General features: G+C 35.1%; 2 pseudogenes; both read left to right on the plus strand.

The window, feature by feature from the left end:
* Positions 1 to 389: 389 nt before the first annotated feature.
* Positions 390 to 1,154, plus strand: LOC128048225 (taste receptor type 2 member 31-like; annotated as a pseudogene).
* Positions 1,155 to 3,399: 2,245 nt separating this feature from the next.
* On the plus strand, positions 3,400 to 5,507 carry LOC128048226 (taste receptor type 2 member 42-like; annotated as a pseudogene).
* Positions 5,508 to 7,333: the final 1,826 nt, after the last annotated feature.

The following is a 7,333-nucleotide window of genomic DNA, read 5'->3' on the forward strand; positions in this document are numbered from 1 at the left end:
TCCTTACTAACAACTAAAGCTGATGAACACAAATTATGGAGAGGTTAGACAGCAGAAATTTGCACAATGATAAGTCCTTATTTGCATGCTACCAAATCAGAATTCATAGTTTACTTCAACATCAGTTAAGAAGTAATCCATCCCATTTCAAGGCCACAGAGAATATGAATAGAGTCAACTTGAAATATTAGGAAATAGCAATGTTTTTCATCCAGACAGCAATGAGCTCTTCCAATATTATTTCGTGATGCTTTCCTGTTTGATATTCATCAAAGAATTTATAAGAAACAGGAATTTCACTGCACATCCAAATCAGCTGCACAAAGAATTTAAGGTCAGGATATTGAAGGAATCACAACAGTGACATTAGACTTGGATTTTTTTCAGACATGATAATATTTATGTCAAACATTGTTTCCATTCTATTAATGACAGAATTTGTTCTGGGAAATTTTGCCAATGGCCTCATAGCACTGGTGAACTGCAATGACTGGATCAAGAGACCAAAGATCTCAGCTGATGGGATTCTAACTGCTCTGGCATTCTGCAGAATTGTTATGCTCTGGGCAATGTTAATAAATTGGTATGTAATTGTGCATAATCCAACTCTATATAATTCAAAAGTAAAAGTTATTGTTCATGTTACCTGGACAGTAAGCAACCATTTTAGTAACTGGCTTGCTTCTAGCCTCAGTATATTTTATTTGTTGAAGATAGCCATTTCTCCAGCCTAATTTTTCTTCACCTGAAGTGGAGAGTTGAAAGTGTAGTTCTCATGATGATGTTGGGGACGTCATTAATCTTGTTTTTTCAAGTTGCAGTGTTAAGCATAGGTAAGGCTATTCAGACAAATGAATATGAAGGAAATGCCACTCAGAAGACCAAACTAAGGGACATCTTACACCTTTCAAATGTGACTCTGTTCATGCTAACAAACTTCATACCCTTCACTATGTCCCTGACATCTTTTCTGCTGCTAATCTTTTCCCTGTGGAAACATCTCAGGAAGATGCAGCTTAATGGTAAAGGATTCCAGCACCAAGGTCCACATAAAAGCCATGCAAACTGTCATCTCCATTCTTTTCCTGTTTGCTGTTTACATTCTGGCTCTAATTTTATCAGTTTGGAATTCTAATGAGCTTCAGAAAGAATAAATGCTTTCTGATGTTCTTTTAATCATGTATCCTTCAATCCACTCATGTATCTTGATCTGGGGAAACAGGAAATTAACTCAAGCCTTTCTGTCATTTCTGTGTCAGTCAAGATGCTGGCTGAAGGAAAGGAAATAGGTGGAAACATATGTCTTTTAGCATAAAATTAAGGGATGAAGTCTATAAGGTTTTATACCTTCTATTGCTGTTTTAAGTATGTATATAAGTGAGTAATGTCTAAAGGTTTACTTAGAAAAATCCTTTAACTAAGCTTCTTAGAAAAGTGTGTATGCATGTGTTTATGAAAGATATAAGACAGATAAGATTACCATACCATTAACCAATATATTTCAGATATAGCAGTCTAATTTTACAAATATTATGTGAAATGCCTCAGGATTATGTAGCAATGCATATTTCATTTACATATTCTATACTACCACTTTTCTGCTGAAAAAAATTATGTATATTTATGAATTTTATAGAACTGACCACTTATCTCAGGAAATTATGGCTATTTTTCACTCTAATTGGTAACACAATGTGTTTACATTTTACTGTTGGAGCCTCCAATCATTTGGAATGTAATGACCCTCAGTTCTGAATCAACATGAGGATATATATTTGAGATAGATTTTTATCCATCATGATCACTTGCTTCATGGTTATTGGAGAATAATTAGCAATATTCTTAGGTAAATATGCTCACAATAAAATTCAAGAATAGCAATCACATTCAGATACATTTTACATATGTGTACAATCAGTTCTATGGAGGAATATTAGATTTATGAACTTCCCTAGTGTCTCAGACAGTGAAGAATTTGCCTGCAACAAAGGAGACCCAGGTTCTATTTCTGGTCAGAAAGATCCCCTGGAGAAGGGAATGGCAACCTACTCTAGTATTCTTGCTTGGAGAATTCCATGGACAGGGGCCTGATGGGCTATGGTCCACAGAGCTGCAAAGAGTTGGAAATGACAAGTAACTGGCACTTGCACAAAAACTTAGAAAAAAATCAAGTTCTGTTATATGGATGAAGAATAGAATATTAATCATGACTTGTTTGCAGTGCTGCTATATTTCCATATGAAGTTATGAAAATAACATTTTTGACTTTTTAATTAAGAAGATATGTGTTGAAGTAGACATCTAATGTCAAATTATTCATTTTTCCCCTAAACCATCTTGAGGCTTCCTCTGAAATGCTAAGCATCTCCTCCATTTTGCTGCCTAAAATTTCCTTTTAATCTTGAGGCGAGAAGACTCAGATTTTCCCTATCTTAAAAACACATTCAATATAAGAATAGCAAAAAATTATGCTACATGAATCAGTGGCTTTTCTGCATGTATTAAAGTGATATCTATGATGTCTATATAATAATTATAGGAAATGTCTTCAAAACCTGTTTTATGACAATCTTGGGGAAAATGATGAAATAGAAAGTGTGTTGATGTAGTATTGATAGCAATTTTCACTACAGGAAAGAAACATATAACCTTGTTTGACAACTGTATTTACATGTCTATATTAATTCTTAGTTATGAAATTGTAACATCATTATTTACCTTCAGTTCAATTCAGTTCAGTTCAGTCGCTCAGTCATGTCTGACTCTTTGCGACCCCATGAATTGCAACACGCCAGGCTTCCCTGTCCATCACCAACTCCCGGAGTTCACTCAAACTCATGTCCATCGAGTTGGTGATGCCATCTAGCCATCTCATCCTCTGTTGTCTGTCCCCTTCTCCTTCTGCCCCCAATCCCTCCCCTTAAGGTAAATAATTTCCACATCTGACTTATTCATTGCTTTTAATTATCTCTCTGTCCCAGGACAATGTAAACCCTACAATGGGTGGATCATGTTTATCCTATTTCCTGCTCCTTTCCTGGATATAAAAGTCAGTCTATAGAAGAGTTCCTCCAAATGATATTCTAGTCATTAAATGGATGAATAAACTATGAGGGCTGGAAACCAATGAAAATGGTCATCACATACTTTCCTAATTTTGTTTCCTCACCATTCAATTGCTTCTCCACAAGTCTACAGTCTCAATTCCAATTTCTGCATTAGACTGGGTAGACAAACTGCCCCCAAATAAGCTCCCAAGCATCACGTGACTCCAACACAATGCATATTTAATATTGCTCTTTTTAAGAGTAGTGATATGTCAGAGCAGCATTCTCTAGGTGGTTATCCATGAATCAGGCTAATTAGAAGTTTGCCATCCTTAATATGCTACTTCCAAGAATGCTTGGAGTTATCTCCCTTTCAAGAAACCTGGAAGAAAAAGGCACAGGACTGTGCATGGGTATATTTAGAGGGGATGGGCCAAAAATTGTGCTCATAATTTTCATTTATAGAACATTTCTCAGATTTTGATCACATTGCCACAACCATCTGTAATGAAATCTGGGAATGTGGTCACCTCTAGCTCAGAAATAAGAGAAGAACATGGAATTGAGGACACAGGAGTGGGAAGGCACTTAGTCAGATTCCAAGGAAAACAGCAACAAATTCCTGCAAAAAGAAGCAAATGTCTCTATCCAGAGCATAGTGTAGCCTGTTCATGTCATTTTGATAATACTGACATGCCCTTACATCAGGCTGAAATTCTTTTTTTTTTCCTTCTATTTCTTCCTAAATTTCAAAGGAGTCACGTTTACACTACATGTTCATTTCCTCATAAAATCATAATTGATTCTGCACTGTAGCACTTGTACCCTCCTCATGTATATTGCCTCTCTATTTTGCTTATAATTTCTGACTTAGCTTCTACAGTATCCTGTATTAATATAATTAGTACTACATACTATATATATATACTAATATATTTGTCCTTGTACCTGTGTGCCCAATTTGAAATATAAATAATTTTCTTATTCCTATAAATCATATGGATTCTACAAAATTCTTGAGAGTTAGAAGGATCTTATTGATGAGTCAGAAATAAAAACTGAATTACATATTTTTCTCCTAGAAATTCCGATTCAAAATTTAATATATTTGCATTCAAATGTATGACTTGGGCAAGGTGCAAGTACAAATTAGTGGAAACCAGTCTCTCTCATATTTGCATGTTGACATACCTGACCTTATTCTTTTAGTCATTAGAAGAAATGAGAAACTGCAGCTGGTGTTGAGGATAAGCAGACACTGTTAGCATTTATTCTGAAAATTATATAGCAACTGATTGTAAGTCATAAGAAAGGTATTCATGAACTTTGTTATCTGTTGACAGAACTGTTTGGTGTAGCACTGAAATTACAATATAAAAAGAATAAACTACTGTTTTGTGAAGATCTGTGCATCTAAATCATATAGCACAATTTTGGCTTTACTTCCTGGAATTATGACAAAAATACTAAAGAAAACATAAGTGGATGTCAGTCTGCAACTGTAACTATAAAGTTCTCAGTGACATTAGAAATATTTTTATACAAATGTCAGTTGGAACAAAGGTCTTCTTTCTAGCGGTGTCAACAGGAGAATTGATCTTAGGAGTACTGGGTTCATTGGACTGGTAAACTGCATCGAGTGGGTCAAGAATGGAAAGGTCTCATCAGCTGAGTTCATCCTTACTTGCTTGGCTGTGGCCAGAATCATTCAGCTGTGGGTAACACTTTTGGATTCACTTATAGTAGGATTAGCTCCACATCTGTATGCCACTGGTAACTAGTAAAAGTAGTTATTCTTCTTTGGGCACTAATGAATTACTTAAATACCTGGTTTGCCACCTGCCTAAGCATATTCTACTTCCTTAAGATAGCCAATTTCTCTCACTTCTTTTTCATGTGGCTGAAATGGAGAATGAACCAAGTGCTTCTTGTGCTTTTCCTGGCCTCTTTCTTCTTATTATCTTTTGACCTCTAATGCAAGATGCTCTTGGTGAGTTGTGGATGAACACCTTTAGAGAACCTGAAAGGAACATGACTTTGCATTTAGATGCAAGTAAAAATTTCTATCTTAAAAGCCTGATTCTTCTCAGCTTGACATATGTTATCCTTTTCCTTCTCTTCATGGCTTCTTTGCTGCCTTTCTTTCTTTCTTTCCCTGGTGAGACACATCAAGAATTTCCAAGCCAATTTGAACCACCGAGAGATTTCAGCACAGAGGCTGATAAAAGGGCCATGAAAATGGTGACAATATTTCTCCTCCTCTTCATCGTTTACTTTATTTCTAGTCCAACTGGAAATTGGATCTTCCTTAAGCTACACTGGTATGAGGCCATGATGTTTGTCATGGTGATTTCAACTCTCTTTTCGTCAGGCCACTCATTTGTTATAATTTTGGGAAACAGCGAGCTAAGGCAGGTTGTCTTCAGACTACTGTGTGGTCTTAAGTTCTCTAAAAACTGATCAAAACCTTTAGCTTAATAGACATTAAAAAAACTTTCTGTATTATATGTGGAAATACCTTAATAGAAGACTTTGTATGTTCATTTTTAGTTCCTAGTTTTTCTTTTATTAATCCTTTTAAGTGTTATTAAATTGCACTGGTTTCCCTTACAACATGCTGTTACTTAATCATATTTTTTCAAAGTCATCTGACATAATGTTCAGTTAAGGAAAATGCTTCTGCTGTAACATTTGGTCTTAACAAAGGCTTATTTGGTACCTAAAGAAGGAAGCTTATAAAACCATACAGTGAAATATTAATAAACATATATGTTCAACACAATTACATAAGAATAAATGTATATGAAATCACAGTCATAGAAAGAGAAAAGAGTAATGCAATTTTAAACTAAAGGTAAATTTAAAATTAGAATAGTAAAATATTTTGTAAAATTTAGAGTGTAATAAGTGCAATAAATGTTTATATAAATATAAAAGTATAAATATTACTCTGATGTTATTTATTTTGGAAAGGATCTGAAACAATTGAAGTTTTCATACACCATTCATAGAATTACACACATGTAAAACAACTTTATGCAATACTGTGACTTTAAGTAATTAGGGTGAACACGCTAAACCTAAGACAGTTTAGTTCAGTTCAGTCGCTCAGTCATGTCCGACTCTTTGTGACCCAATGAATCACAGCACGCCAGGGCTCCTTGTCCATCACCAACTCCTGGAGTTCACTCCGACTCATGTCCATTGAGTCAGTGATGCCATCCAGCCATCTCATCCTCTGTCATCCCCTTCTCCTGCCCCCAATCCCTCCCAGCATCAGAGTCTTTTCCAATGAGTCAACTCCATGAGGTGGCCAAAGTACTGGAGTTTCAGCTTTAGCATCATTCCTTCCAAAGAAATCCCAGGGCTGATCTCCTTCAGAATGGACTGATCGGATCTCCTTGCAGTTCAAGGGACTCTCAAGAGTCTTCTCCAACACCACAGTTCAAAAGCATCAATTTTTCAGTGCTCAGCCTTCTTTATAGTCCAACTCACATCCATACATGACCACTGGAAAAACCATAGCCTTGACTAGATAGACCATTGTTGGCAAAGTAATGTCTCTGCTTTTTAATATGCTGTCTAAACCTAAGACAATAATTTCACTCATTTTTATACACAAAGAAATCTTTGATATATATGCACCATGATATATATGCAAAAATGTGCATATTACTCTTTTTCTTAGCTGAAATTGAGAAGTTTCATAACAGTCCATCAGTGATAAAATGAATAAGTATATTGTGGCATACTGATACAAATATACTGTGGCAACTGATAACAACAATGCAAAGGAACAAATTAGATCCATAACATTTTTTAGTTCTTTGTTAGAGAAGAAAAGACATACATGTAGAGAAGCAAATTTGTAAAGCGTAGTACATATTTCGTGTAATGTTTGAATATATTTGTGTTTATATATTGCTGCTTTTACTACTTTAATAAAATACTCCAGATTCATTCAAAAGTGGGAACACAAATAAGAAGATGGGAGAATTTTGCTTGCTAATGGTGCTATTAAATATGAAAAAAGTATACAGACTGTATTATCAAGTAGAGCATATAGACATATCCATATGAAAATGCAATAAAAGTAAAGTGTTATTTTGTTTGCCATGAATTTAGAGTAAGCAGAGAAAAAATAACAAGTAAATCATTTTAAGTATGCTAGTTTTAATGTTCTTGATGAAATCATAAGTGAAAGTATTCTTTCAAATTAGCCCTGGTGCTGAGAATGACATAAGTACCCTAAGACCATAGAGAAGATTGGCAGCGTTCTCTGACAC

Source organism: Budorcas taxicolor, chromosome 5 (genome assembly GCF_023091745.1).
Source record: "Budorcas taxicolor isolate Tak-1 chromosome 5, Takin1.1, whole genome shotgun sequence".
Lineage (NCBI taxonomy): Eukaryota > Metazoa > Chordata > Mammalia > Artiodactyla > Bovidae > Budorcas > Budorcas taxicolor.